Source organism: Pholcus phalangioides, unplaced genomic scaffold (assembly GCF_987345545.1).
Source record: "Pholcus phalangioides strain wild (caught in Gottingen) unplaced genomic scaffold, Ppha-v1.0 ptg000042l_1, whole genome shotgun sequence".
In the NCBI taxonomy this organism is placed as follows: Eukaryota; Metazoa; Arthropoda; class Arachnida; order Araneae; family Pholcidae; genus Pholcus; species Pholcus phalangioides.
In genome coordinates this window covers 21,864,904-21,880,521 of record NW_028301628.1, presented here as the reverse complement: position 1 = coordinate 21,880,521, position 15,618 = coordinate 21,864,904, and the positions used below count along the sequence as shown (strand labels likewise).

The following is a 15,618-nucleotide window of genomic DNA, read 5'->3' as shown; positions in this document are numbered from 1 at the left end:
ATTATTATTATTTTTATTGAATCGTGTTTCAGTATCTATTTCATAAAAATGGTCGGCGGGTCACGGCGAAAAGCTCCGAGGGCTTCTCTTTCATTGCTCTCGGGCCATAAATTGAAAACCTAGGACAAGCGGAATACATTGAAATAAAAACTGTACTTATTAAGGCATACTTTCGATTTCCAGTCTAAGGTAAAAGATTATTTGATAGCGAAATTTTGAAAAAAAAAAATTACGAAGCAAGTGCTGCGCACAGGTTGTTACTGTATACTAGTAGCATTCAATAAGCTTATATTGATATCGATAAAAAAAATCTCATTTGAGATACGTCGCTGTCTGACGTAGAACAACAAATCATTATACAGTCCAATGATCGTGAAGACTATTTTCTTACGTTCTGCTTTCTTTTTCGGGCATCCAATCATTTTTCCATCGATTCTGTATACGCTCGCACACACGTATACGTGTATACATCCACACACACGCACACGGTATATATTGCTCTATATGGATGTGTATGCGACGAGTTTAATCGTTACGACGAATTCCTTGGGATCGATTGTTCTCTTGTCTTCCTTTTTCTTTTATATTTGCGTTTTCGTTTCCAGTAGCAAGGCTTCGATTTAATATCCCAATTTTTTCGTTTCTCTTTCATACTCTTTTTCTATTTTCCTTTCAACAGGGTACACGATGTCGTTGGCGTACCTTCTCCATGCATATGCAAATGCGATTCTGCCTCTTCTATTTTTTTCTCCCGTGCGCAGTGCTTGAGAGAAAACGGAAAATTGAATGAAATGAATTTACCGTGCATTTTTCCCTTCTCTTTTCGGTGTGCTCCAGAAAGATTCCATGCTTTCGAACTCATGGCAGTCAATACTTGTTAGCAAGAACTGTCTGTTTGACTTGAAATGCTCCAGCTTTAATTGTTTCCGAAAGGAGAAATATCGGCTTAGTTTCCGCATTTGTTCGATGTAAGGTTACTTTTTCAGCCGGAGGGAAGAATTCTCATCTTTGATGATGACAATCGATCGATCGAACTCTAGCGAGATCTTTTATATTGATAAGAAAAAAAAAAGTTATCTTTTATGACTCCATTCAGAACTTGCCCGTTTGTCCTCCGCAATCTCTCTCGTCAAAGCTGATTGAAACTAGCCATAGGTGAAATTTTAGAGCTCTCTCTCCTAAGTGCAATGAACTCCCTGGAGTTCTCTTTCAGAACTAATAATCCAATATGGGGGGAGGGGATAGAAATTCCTTCAAAGAGAAAGTATTACGTGTATTTTTATTATTATTATTTTTATTCAATTTACGCCCCGAATACTTTGGTGAAGCTTTTATTCTTCTACGAGTTTGGACTTATGAGGGGTAAGAAAGAAAATGAAAACTGATCTCTTTGTGATTGATGGTGACCTTCCCTCACGATTCTAAGAAAGTCTGTGTCTTATAATCTTTTTTTTTTCCTTTCTCATTCCCGTTTATGGCGTCATTATTATTTGTCACCTCCTGTCAACACTTTCCTATATCGCCATCGTCAATAGTTTTGGAGCCATTTCCTGGAGCCATTTTCCAAAGAGGATAAAAATCACCTCTCTTGTGTCTTTCACACTTTTTTCCCATTGAAGAAATTATGAAGGAAAAACTGCCTGGAAGATATAGGATGGGAAAATTTTTTTTTCTACTTCTTTTTCCCTTGTCTTCTCCAAATGTTTGCTTTTTTTTAAATCTATTTTTTCTTATTCTCAATTTTTTTTCCCTCTTGCTGCAGGAACAGTCATTCCCATTCCATTTTCTGGTGACCAAACCGTTCTAGCGGAAACGAGCCTAATGGGGTAGCAAATGTGCAAGGATCGCCATTTCATGGCTGATTGCTCAACTCCGAGAGGGTTTTCTTATTCTTCTCTTTTTTTGCTTTGGCAATTTTCTCGGTGTTTTATTTTTTTTCCGCCTTACAGCGGGGAAAGTGTTTGGTACAGCTTTTGAACCTTCCTCTTCTCCAATCGTTTGTTTGTCCTCATCACTTATGTTGTTTATGTTGGCAAGGGGTTTTCTACTTCTCTCACCCACCATCAACTTGTCGTGACCATTGGAGACATATTGGCAGTTTGACGGAATAAATGTGTGTGTACACTCCGCTAGAGAAGAAGAGACCATCTCGTGCGTAATGTTTATTTACGTGCGAGCGTTGAGTCCCCTTCTGACAAGCCCATTCCAAGGCTGCGATACCACAGAATGGACTCCTATGGTTGGTTCTATGCACATTGACAGGTTATATATTTTGTGCGAATCTCCGGCACAATATAAAAGTTCTAGATTTTTTTTCTTTTCTTTCAAACGAACTTGATTATGCTTTAATGGCCAACTCTATAGGAGTTTACTGAAAACTTATTGATGCATAGTAATTCCTAAAGGATTCTGCAAAATACACATTTATTGCATGAATTGCAGTGTTGTTTTACACTCAATGGAAAGGTTTTTGTGTTTAATTTTTTTTTCGTTCGTAAAACCTGTCATTGAGTTAGTTGGCTACACGGTTATTACGCATTGCAATGCACATTCAACTCTCAGAAAATGAACTGAAACACATCAAATCAAATCAGAACATTATAAATTACGTATAAAAAATATCAAGTTTCACATATCTCATAGTACTAACGTGTGCAGCTTAACATACTGTTCACAGCAACTGATTAGATTTAGCGCGTTATATGAACGAGTGTACTTGGGCTAAAAATGCCTACCATTACTGTTTGAAATCACCAAGAATTGCGTTAACTTTAATGCAAGGGTACCGTAAACTGGGATGACTTTGTCCCACTTTTTTGAGGGTTCTCCTTGATATTTTCCCTTACACACTTTGCCTAGGATGCTGAGGATTTTACTAAAGGTAGCCTCACATCTCAACTTTCAATTTTTGGTTTTAAAAAAATGTATGATGAAAAGGAAGGAACAAGGAATTTTTTTTCGCGTGGCACATAGTCGCCTCCCCAGGGGGTGACTATGTGCCATCGCTTTTCTCTCCTCCGGAAACAAGTGCACATTGTCGCGCCCAGTTTCATTGAATTCTGGATGTTAACTTTACTAGGAATCCTATGAAAAAATGATTTCTTCCCAAAATAAGGTCATTTTCGAATTTTTGAATAAAACAAAGGTCTCCGAAACCGAAAGGAAAAAAAAAACAGTTCATAGACATTTTTAAGTAAAGAAAACATTTATTTTCACTTTTTTGAAATATTTTAATATGCTGAAACATATGAACAAGAATAAAGAAGACTCAAAACTTGAAAATATAAGGCTCTTAAAAAAATAACTGTAAATATAACATTCATTTTCTTCAAACCCACCACAAACTTGTTGTCTCTGCCAATTCGTCGAGGTTTCTTGATTTTATTTTAATTTGGCTCCTCGGATACCAAATTTCATCGGCTGGATCAGGCCATGAATAAAATTTGCCAACTTTCTTCATGGCCTTACACACGCCTCCCCAATATGATTCAAATCGGTGAGCATCTGCTCGTTTCTTATGGCACGAAGAGCTTCTACAAGTGTTTCATTTGAGTAATTGCGGTAGGATCGAGCACTAGCTTCCGCACGCACTTGCGAACCATTGCTGGAACAATAAAAAATAGTAAACTAGTGAAAAATAGTAAAAAACGCTGAAAAAACAGGTTGCTCAAAGTCGCCATTTGTATCCCCATTTCTTCGTTTATGCGTCATATTTCTGCCAGAAAATGCAGCATTTTTGCAAATCAAATAGGTATTTCTAATCGTAAGTAACTACTACATGGAAATATTAACTTACCTAGTTTCCACGAAACACACACTGCCTGCACCAGGAGAGGTTTACATGCAGGTGAAAAATTTCGTGTAAATCACAATATAGTCTAAAAAAATTCTCCAGACAACAGCTGACAGGAGATGATGCAATAAATGCCTGAATCGGCATGAAAAATCTTGAAACCCATAGTTTCCTATACGCTCCCAGGAAGCGCTTGTGTCCTAAAATCCGTGAGTGGCACATAGTCAGAACTTTGGCACAAAGTCACCCCAGTTTATGGTAACAGAAGTAGCTCAAGTTCATAAAAGGTTCGCATTATCTGCTTCATAATGCTAAATGATAATGTTGCGGATTCCTTTAGGACCAGGTCAAATCAATGAAGTTACAGTTTTCTTTCCGCAGTTTGATGAAGTTAATGATTTGAAGTTAATTTTTCTGAAGTTCACACGTTCAGAAGATGGTTCAACGTGTTTTTAGATAACGTATGTCATTAGTTTTGGACATTTATATTAAAATGAATTTAATATCATTTATGTGTGTCAAAGGTTGTCGTTAACATTTAAACACCGTTTTATCGGTCCCATGGAAAACGAAGAAACGATGTACGTCATTGATATAGTGAAAATGTACACTACCTGCCTTCATTTGAAAGCATAGATAGACTTGGATGTCGGAGGGGGGGGGGGAAGGGGGAGAGGAGACTCGATAATGATGCCACACACACACACACACACACACACACACACACACACACACACACACACACACACACACACGTGTTGGCTATACCTAGGCTGACCATATTTCCTCGAGAGAAATACGGGATATTGGGATTTCAAATACGGGAAAATACGGGACATCGCCAATTATCGCCAAAACCAAACAAAGTTGCCAAATATTGTTGAAATTACGGAAAAATCACAATGGCGGGAAATGATGCATCGCTGCAAATTGCAGTGGATTAAAATGTATTCCACGAAAAACAAACGTTCAAGACAAATGTGGGAGATTAATATTCTCATATATAGTTGTAATTATCGTAAAATAATTTATGAGTTGAAAAATAATGTCAATCTTTGACTTCAATAAAGAATAAAAATTCAAGTAGGCTTCGTGTAAAATACGGGAAAAACCGGGACACTTTTGCCAAAAAGTCGGGACGGGCAAAAAAACAGAAAATACCGGGACTGTCCCGGGAAATACGGGACGTATGGTCGCACCTTTATGGTATAGCCTATACCATTTCATCCATACTTTTTGTTTAAAATCAAATTTACACTTTATTATTTCGGTATCGACGTTCCTTCCATACCCAGCAAGAATTTTTCACTGAGACGTCTCTAAAAATCTCTTACCAAAGGTTAAACAATGGGGCTTTTTATATATTTTAATTAATTAAATAATTTTATATTAATAATTTATTTTATTCCGTGTGCTGAATGCTCAAATGGAACGTAGGGCAAACAAAATCGTCATCGGATATACGATTAAAGGGACTTATCAGATTTGTTATGAAAATCAGGACATCGGAAAAGCTGCTGTCGCGTCTAATTGCTGGAGTGCAAATCATACGTTGAGTTTCTCTAAAGCTAGGATCATTCAGAAAGTAAAATCGCCAGCATATTTAGACTTCTACGAAGGAAGTTAAAACATACATAATGTATTAGTTAACGATGGGAAATCAACACTATCGATTTCTTTTCCATGGAATCGATTTCTTGTACCGAATTATGTTACGACACGTCACCAATTCATAAACCAATCAGATAATTTACACGGATGAAAGAAGCATCATCATCAACTAAGCGTTGGTTGTGCTTTTTCAATTTTTTTTGCTTGCAACAATTACTTTTTCAACACCGTCGAAATTAATTTTCTGTTCCGTTTTCTGATCAGGATTCCGCACTTTCGCAAATGTTTTTCCCTTTCATCCACATTTTTTGTAATGCTTGATCCCGAGCTTGAGAAATTCCATGCTCTTTGGGAATTTCAGTTTTGCGTTTTTTTATTATTGCATTCAAAACTTCCAATCTGTTTCATAAACAGAAATTACTTCGTTTCGCTTTTGCGCGTAATTTTTCTTAATTTTAAGACATTGCGTAGCCCTTTAACAACGGGAAATTTTTGAGAACATGAATGTTTGTTAAGTATTTCACCCACACGATCGATCGAGCTTGGTCTTAAAGGGATAAAGCCATGGCGTTTGTGAAATTTTTTTGATTGGTTCTTTTATTTAAGTTCGTTCCCTCTATGGGCTAAACAAAGAACTCAACTGAAATAATTAAACGTACTGAAGATAACTTTGGCATTATAGGACACCAATTATGGATTTTTCATAAATTCTAACTGTTCACATATTTTACTTAATTTTTGAATGCTTTATTCAATACAAATATTATGTGCATAGCGGTTGATATGTATTTATAGTTGTGACCGTGAAACAGTTAAATAGTTATTATTATCTATTAAATTACAGTTGTGTGGATTCTAATATTCGATTAAGCGGGAATTTTTTTTTAAATTATCACATTAAGGGGGAATTTGAACATTATCTCTATATGGGAAATTTCGGTGTTCCAGAGGATTTTATCAGATTTATCCGTTACCTCCATAGTTTCCGAAACTTTAAACTTTTCGTCCCATCACCCCCCCACCCCCAAGTCAACGCATAGGATCCTGCACTAAACTTAAAGCTTCTACCGCCCCCTAGACCTTTCCATCGCCCCCAAGGGGGGTGATATTGCCCACTTTGGGAAACACTACGTTACCCGATTAAGCTGGCCGATTGTACTTGGAAATATGAAGTACGCACATCAAAAAGCGGTTAAAGAATTTATATTTACCCAGCTTTAATACACATAGTATTAAAGGCCTATCACCTCCTCCAACTCTGGAGGAACACGTACAATTTTTTTTATAGCTACAAGTTTTACATTTTCCCTTTACAGAAATTACCCATAGAAATGTCTCGTTACGTCTAGGTCTATTCTTCTCTTTTTTTTTATTTTATAGGAGGGGTTAGGGTTTATCGTTCAGGGAAAAATAAAATGAAAGAAGTAGAATGTATAGCACGTATCTTTGGTTTTGGAAAGCCATTTCTTTGGAGAAACTTACTACCCATTTGTGCTTCTTTATTTTTCCTTTGCTTCATCCAGTTAAGGGAACAGACGTTAAAAGAAATCTTGATGGCCGTCGCTGACTAGATACCGTTAAGATTCTTTTTTTTATATATTTTATTGCCTACTCTCCCCCTAAATGGCTCCCTATAGTGGTTAAATTAATTCCACTTCTCTTTGTGAATTACACCTCAGCTTTACGACATCGTGACCTGCGATTATTCTGGAACATTCTAGAAAGTGAGTGTGCGGTTTACATTATTTTATGTCTTATGTATACTGCATGTAATTTTTTCACGTGCCATACTTACGGGGGTTTTTTTTATTAATGGTTTTTTTAGTCTAAAATTTGTAGAAATATATTTGTATCTGCCTGTAAAATCCATTTGGGGACTTCATGGAAGCTTCTCATCTATCTTGGAAATGCAAGAGTTCAATGCAAGAGTTCATGCATTTCTATTAAAGGGTGCTATAGTATTTTTATTTTACTTTATCTAGTTATACTATATTGAGCTCATAATGCTTGTGATTTTTTTTTTCCCTATTTGAAGAACGTGATGACGGTTTCCGCTTTCCAAGCGAGTGGATGTATCAGTGGATCACAAACTTTTGTCACACGTGGCTCCTTTGCCCAATTCATGATGAAGTTCATCTGCTGCTCCATGAAATAGTGTAGCAAATATCTTCACACCCTTTTTAAAGAACCACTTCGAAGCATAAATAGATACAGAAATCACTATCTCCAGCTCGCCACGACACCCCTGACAAAGGTTGGCGATGCCCCTAGGATTCGCGACTCACACTTTTATAAACACTGTTGTATACGCATCAATAATTATTTCAATTGCCGTGTGTGATCACATTTTTCAGCTCAGTTAAAACATAGAAAGTATAAGCACAAAAGTCAGGATATTATTACGTGTTATCATTATGTGCAGGGGTCTGTCCAGACTTTTTTTTGTGGGGGTCCTGTTTTTTTGAAAATTTTCCTTATTTTTGTGAAAAGGGTTATTAATTTTTTGTGAAAAATAAGTAATTTTGTGGGAAGCGAAATAATCTGATTAATCTATCACAAAAGAAACGAAATGTTAAATTTATAGTTTCATTAATTTTTATTTTGTGAAGGGCTTTTCCGATCCAGAAGTTTTTAAAGTGGGTGTAAAGTTCCACCAAAAAAATTTTGGGTGGACAGACCCCTGATGTGGTAAGCTGCCTAACTGCATATATCTGTGGTGCTTGGTCAGAACATGATAACTCCAAAAAATGGCTTTTTGATCTAAAAGTAAGTCTTCCTAAATATAACTAGTTAGAAGTGAGATGAATGAACAAATACGTGCGTACGACTAAACAGCATGCTGATGTACGATATTTTCATTTGTATTTGTGTCTATGCTTTATTTTTGATTTTTAAATGACAATGAAAATGTTTATATCTCAAAAATGTGATTTTGGAGTTATCATGTTCTGACCAAACACCACATATGTGAATGTGTCGTGAATGTCATGCGTTCATATGCTGCCATCTATCTCCCAAATCGGAAGTGAGAAACTGGCATAAAATGATTTTTTCCCCCCTTCACAGTGGTGAGTAAACAAAAAATGGTCGAATTTCTTTTTCCGCCCACTCTGTATTGTAATTGAAATAAGCATTTAAATATGGGAGTCTGACATTAAAAAAAATATAATAAAATCTGGCTTTTTGATCAAAAACAAAAATAAATCACATTTCAGTGAAGAAAAATACAGCCGTTAAACACGTGACGTTTTGATTATTTTCTTCATGATAGTTGATCGTTTGGAAATTTTTATGTATATATACAAGCATCTCTCTCTGCATTTCCCTTTAATTTACGATAACGTTTCTGACTAGATGTCGGGCAGAAATTTAATAATGCCACGCCGAATCAGTTTGAAATCCCAGTAGAAACATCTTCGATAATAAGGAAGATACACATACTCATGCATGTACTGTGTTGTCCAATTCGTCCCCAGAGGTAGACGGAAACTGTGTTCAGAAATGCAGAGAGAGAGAGACAGAGCGAGCGCCGTCACTAGTTCCTAAACTTTACTCCGCGAGTCTCCCTCGTTAATGATTTTTCCGCCCTCAACTTTCGAGCAAATAACACGCGCCAGTAGCTCTGTACCAAATCGCACAGAAACTGAATCCATACGCTCGCATACACATACACTTCCATATACAGAGAGAGAGAGAGAAGGAAGTCATGTGGCAGCAACAGCGGCCATTACCGAATCACTTTCTACGTTTGAAGGAAGGAAAAGGATTGTCGTTGTTCGCCGTGGAAACTCCCACGTTTCCGATAAACGCCATGAACAGGGTGGTGGTGTTGGAACCTGATAAATAATCAGGAATTGACCAGAACTGTCACAGGACAGGGGTGAATAGAAACAGCCGGTTTGATGTCTTCCTCTAGGAAGGAGTCGGTCGATCTCGCTAATGGAGTAAAGATGAAGTCTTTTGTGCATTTGGCCAACGGCAAACTGATAAAAGTTACTTTTACTTTTTACATGGCAAGACAGTTTTGGGACGTATATTTTCACTCCCTACATTAAAATAATGGACTTCCAGTGTCTCAATGTCATATTCGTATCACTTATTCAAATTCGTGTAACGCATTTGCATAATACAGTATAAATCAAGTAGAAGGATTTTTTTCTCTTTTTTTTTAACGCCATGAAAGCAAGTCTTAAAATTTATTAATTAATTTGTTAATTAATAATAAATTTATTTTAATGCTTTATTAATTAAAATTGGTCAGGGATTATCTTTGAAAACATTTCAATTCATCGTATACATACTGTGTGTATGTGTATATATGTTTAGGTAAAGATAAATGCGGTTTTTACACATAACCGGTTATTACGCATGCTTACCAAGGCTTTTGGTAAGATCGATAAATTTTGCTAAATTTATCACTTTTACCATTGATTATGCACAGTACCTAAGCGTCGTTGGTAAATTTAACAAGTACTAAACAATTATCACTTTTAAAGACGATTGTACATAATTTCCAAGCCTCGCGTCGTTGATAAACATGATAAATCATGTCTATCATGAATCAATCTATACATGATAATTTATACATGTATCGTATCATATTATTATATTCGTGTATTATCGTAAAATTTGTAGTCATCATATCAGGGTACGATCGTAAAAGTTGTTGGCTTTATATCAGGGTACGATCGTGAAATTTGATGTCATTATATCGGGGTAAGACTAGTCATCACTGTACTACACTCATTTATAAGTTTTTAATATTTATCAAATTCACCAATTACACTAGGGTATTATGCATAATCACAAATAAAGACGATAAATTTCAAGTGTTTATCAAATTCACCAATGCTGGTGAAAATGATAATTTTTTTTAGTATTTATCAAATTTACCAACAACGCTTGGGTGTTATGCATATTCGCCGTTAAAAGGGATAAATTTATCAACTTACCAAAACGGTTGGTAAGTATGCATAATAACCAGTTCTTGTATATAATAACCGATTTATCGCGTTTACCGTAACATATATACACAGGGTGGTACAGAAGTTCTGATCTGTTTTGAAAAAAAAAAAAAATTTAAAAACTATTATAGATAGACAAACGGCTTTAAAAGAATTTAAAACACATGGTTCCAGAGTTTTTTTGTAACTTACGAGTAAATTTCTACGAGCGCACCTTTAGTGACGCGGATGATGTCAAACCTACAGTGTTTCTCAAAGTGTGTGTCGGGGCTCTTAGGGGTGTCGTGGTGAGCTGAAGATTTTCATTTGCGATATTGATTTGTATCCCTATTTATACTTTAAAGTCGTTATTTTATAACTGAAAATACACGTATCTACTAAATCAGGGATTCTCAAAGTGTGCGCTTCGAAGCAGAAGCGCGACAAAAGTTTTTCGAAGATTCTTTGTTAAACTGTTCTGGGGAGCCGCCGATAAGCGTTGATTAGGAAATAAGCTGATAAGCGCCGCTGGTGGGAAAAGTTCGACAAGTCCTGCACTAAACTATTCTAGCAAGACGCAGATAAACCATGAATTGGGAAAGCGAGAAGCGGGCGACAAAAGTTTGAGAACCACTGGTAAACATTGATAAACGTTTATGAGTAGAACTGGGTTAGTTTATTGATATTTACTTCTAACGCAAGTGAGGATAATATGCAAATGCTAAGATTCGGTGATTTTTCCTGTATCACAAATTCTGAAAACCATATAGGCCTATATGTAGTTAAAAAAAACGCCCCATATATGTACATACTGCACGTACAAATAATTTCTGCATATTTTTTATTAAGGCATTTTTAATTTCTTGTTCATTGTAGCTGCTCAGTAACGAAATACCAATAACAAAAGAATTCCGACACCATTTTTAAAAAAGATTGAACACTTTTGACGTATCTGTAGAAATAGCGTTACTATAAAACGATTGATATTTGGAGAAAACACTATTACAACCATCTCTATTAATTCACTAAATCCCACCTGCGGGGGGAAAAAGGACCGATGTTATGAAAATATCATGAGCAACATTTACTTGAAAAATTATAAAAAAAAATGAGATTTAGCTTAACCCTCAAAAATATATATACGCACTTATTCTGAAAATTCTTTGATTAAAATCAATGCATTTATATGCACGAACCCTTTCCTGCACGCTACTCTTTAAAATTGGAATTTCACAAAGAGAATTTGTAGGCAGTCTATTCAGGAATAGAGGAGTACGCAGGTATAATTTTGTAAATATTGCATTTATACAGTTGTAATTTTGTGGGTGTGCGCGCGCCCAACCTTGAATTCGGGACTCGATTTTAGGCAAGCTTTGAATGTAAAAAGTTGAAACTTATACAGAAAAAAGAGATTATTGTACAGGCGCAAAAAAAAAAAGAAATAAAATAAAATGAATAATAATAACATTAACATTTTTTTACCAGAAATCCTTTTTGTATCCAAGAAAAGAAAAAAGAGGAATTTTAATCAATTTCTTTGAAAAATAAGAGTTTTCAAAAAATAAACACAGGCCAAAAGTATGGATCGGCTTGTGTGGTGCTGTTATCTAGTGTTGATAAAGAAGGTTCAAATTAATCCCTAAGCTAATTTTTATTTTACTTATCGTTAATTTTCAGTGTTTGAAAAACGAATTTTAGGTGTGAGGTCGGAAAGGGTTGATGCTTAAAAAGAAGCTAAAATATGCAAATGCATAATCCGGGCTCTACTCGTTTTCCGCGACTGGCGATTTTTCAGCAATTTTAGCGATAGTTGGCAACTTTACTTGCCGTACTTTGATGCGTGCCATACCACATTACCTAATGTTTTCGGCTGTAAATAGCAACTTTGACGATCTTTTTTTTTGACCGTGATTGGCAACTTTACTGGCCCTTGACTATTTTTTTGGCTGTAAATGGCTATGTTACTCTTATCTTTATCAATTTTTTCGTCTGTGATTCGCAATTTTACCTGCCTCGACAAACTTTTTTTTTGGCGATGTTCCGTTTTTGTATGAAAGCAATATGGTCAGCCTAGGTATTTATTGTTTTGCGTATCTTGTTACTTTTCTACGAGAAAAAACTTTCGCGGGTGAGATGGAAGCCCCTGGAGGGCCACATCCGGCCCACGGACCAGAGGTTGTGAACCCCTGCTGTGTTTCATTGAAATTTAATCAACTTGTCATTGATGGAAAACTATCGATTTGCTTATAATCGAATAATGTTGGTTTTTGTCTTGTCTATGCAGAAAATTGCTTATTTTTTTATAAGAATACATTCTATTCCTTTGCTGGAGGGGGGGGGGGATGCATAAACTCGATTATATTATATGAATAAGTAATACTATGAAATTTTACCGGTACATTCTTTTTGTCTGATCTTTAAATTCACCAAAACTGAATCCCATCAACCAGTGTGTGGATTTGAGGAGGTAGCCGTTTTCTACAGTGGAAAAATAGTTTCGAGCGGGTGCCGTATAGCCGTAGTTTCTTATCGCTGTGTCTTCCACATCAAAAAAAAAAAAAATAATAATAGAAAAGTTATTAATTTCGGATTAGTTTGTATGTTCAGCGATCCTTTCGCTTTACAATTTAAATCCTAGAAAAAGAAAAGGAAGAAAAATTCTATTATATTTGTTTTGCTTATCCAAGCCTGTAAAAGACGAGGCATTTGTAAAATCATCTCAGAAATAGAAGGAAAATGTTCTGTTCCCTTAAACAAGATGGAGTGGGGGAAAATAAAAAGGATTTCATGTGGTCGGAAGCTTATTTCAAAGATTTGAGACCGCACACAGAAGCGAACAACTCATCTCCTTCAACCTTCTCCTCGCTTGAAAAAAGGCTTGGAATTCCAAATATGAAATCAAAAACTCGAAGAAGGGAATAATAATAATAAAAAACTGGCCATTTTCCTCTTACTTCTGCGAGTTGGGAAACTAAATTGAATGGCTCCGGGTGTTGTGGAAATTTTCTCGGGAAAAACATTGTTTTCATATATTTCTGTTGCAAAATCTAGACTTTTTTTTCCTTTCTGGAATCTTCTATTCTCGAATAGTTCGTCATAATCTTATGCTTTTGATTATTTCTATCTCTTTGGTGAGAAAAACAATAATTTTAGTTTTAATATAAAGCTTATGACTTTTTATTAGGAAAAATTTCTTGATTTGCCAAAGAAAAATTGGTACGCCGATTTTATTAAATCGATTGAATAAAGTGAACAAGGAAGGATTTTTTTTTGATATCGTGTTTGTGGTGTTTTTGAAATGTACAACTGTACAATGCAATTTTTTATTTTACATGGGATAGTTAACTGGAATAGTCTGTTGTAAGAATAGTCCAGTTAACTATCTTACAACCGAACTACTTCACCAAACCTGGCCATATCGCAATTTATTGCCATTAATGAGATGGGTTGGAAATGAAGGTGCTGTCTATCGCTGGTCGCCTGAAGCTCGCTAGGGAAAATACCGTATCTATATCCTCCCACGGGATCGAACTCGTGATCGTGATAGCAACCTTCACGGTGGTAGACGAGCATCACGCCAGTAAGGCGCTTACAACAGAACTGGAACAGTCAAATTTTCCTGGGATGATAGATGTGTGAAGTGTTTCTTGTAAAGCTCATTCAATTAAATATTGCACCGCATTCCGCCCATTACAACTAAACCGTACATGCACTTTTTTTAGCATTCCTCTGACGAATTTCTAACGAATGTGCGTGCCATGTTCTGTGTTCATGGTTTGTGTGTATTCTTTAATATATATACACTGAAAAGCCAAAAAAACTGGTTCACCTGCCTAATATCGTGTAGGGCCCCCGCGAGCCCGCAGAAGTGCCGCAACACGACGTGGCATGGACTCGACTAATGTCTGAAGTAGTGCTGGAGGTAATTGACACCATGAATCCTGCAGGGCTGTCCATAAATCCGTAGGAGTAAGAGGGGTGGAGATCTCTTCTGAACAGCACGTTGCAAGGCATCCCAGATATGTTCAATAATGTTCATGTCTGTGGATTTAGGTGGCCAGCGGAAGTGTCTGAAGTCAGAAGAGTGTTCCTGGAGCCACTTTGTAGCAATTCTGGACATGTGGGGTGTCGCATTGTCCTGCTGAAATTGTCCAAGTCCGTTGGAATGCACAATGGACATGAATGGGTGCAGGTAATCAGACAGGATGCTTACGTACCTGTCAGAGTCGTATCTAGACGTATCAGGGGTCCCATATCACGCCAACTGCACACGCCCCATACCATCACAGAGCCTTCTATCAGCTTGAACAGTCCCCCTGTTGACATGTAGGGTCCATGGATTCATGAGGTTGTCTCCATACCCGTACACGTCCATCAGCTCGAAGCAATTGGAACCGAAACTCGTCAGACCAGGCAACGTGTTTCCAGTCCTCAACAGTCCAATGTCGGTGTTGTCGGGCCCAGGCGAGGCGTAAAGCTTTGTGTCGTGCAGTCATCAAGGGTACACGAGTGGGCCTTCGGCTCCGAAAGCCCATATCGATGATGTTTCGTTGAATGGTTCGCACGCTGACACTTGTTGATGGCCCAGCATTAAAATCTGCAGCAATTTGCGGAAGGGTTGCACGTCTGTCACGTTTAATGATTCTCGTCAGTCGTCGTTGGTCCCGTTCTTGCATGATCTTTTTCCGGCCGCAGCGATGTCATAGATTTAATTTCTTACCGGATTCCCGATATTCACGGTACACTCGTGAAATGGTCGTACGTGAAAATCCAAATTTCATCGCTACCTCGGAGATGCTATGTCCCATCTCTCGTGCGCCGACTATAACACTACGTTCAAACTCACTTAAATCTCGATAACCTGACATTGTAGCAGCAGCAACCGATCTAACAACTATGCCAGACACTTGTTGTGTTATATAGGCGTTGCCGACCGCAGCGCCGTACTCTGATTGGTTCCATATCTCTTTATTTGCATACGCATGCCTGTACCAGTTTTTTTGGCTCTTTAGTTTATATTATACGCCCTAATATAACATGGTAGAAGAGTTCCCTGGTTCGTGTCAGAAAAGTCGAACTACTACTACCGTGTTTCCCCGAAAATAAGCCCTAGCTAAAATCGTAAATGAGACGCATTTAATATGTCGTTGCAACACATGACGGATGTATTGAAATATATAAAATGATAATGGTTTTATTATTATTTATAACCAAATAAAAATATAAATAAATGATATCATTGACATTTATACTTGAAATAAGTTATAATAT

The 15,618-nt window shown here is 36.8% G+C and overlaps 1 protein-coding gene across 1 annotated transcript in view; it reads left to right on the top strand.

Moving 5' to 3' along the window:
• The window catches only part of LOC149064654 (mitochondrial inner membrane protease subunit 2), a 102,308-nt gene that overhangs the window by 19,541 nt on the left and 67,149 nt on the right, over window positions 1–15,618 (top strand). The window lies entirely within an intron of this gene.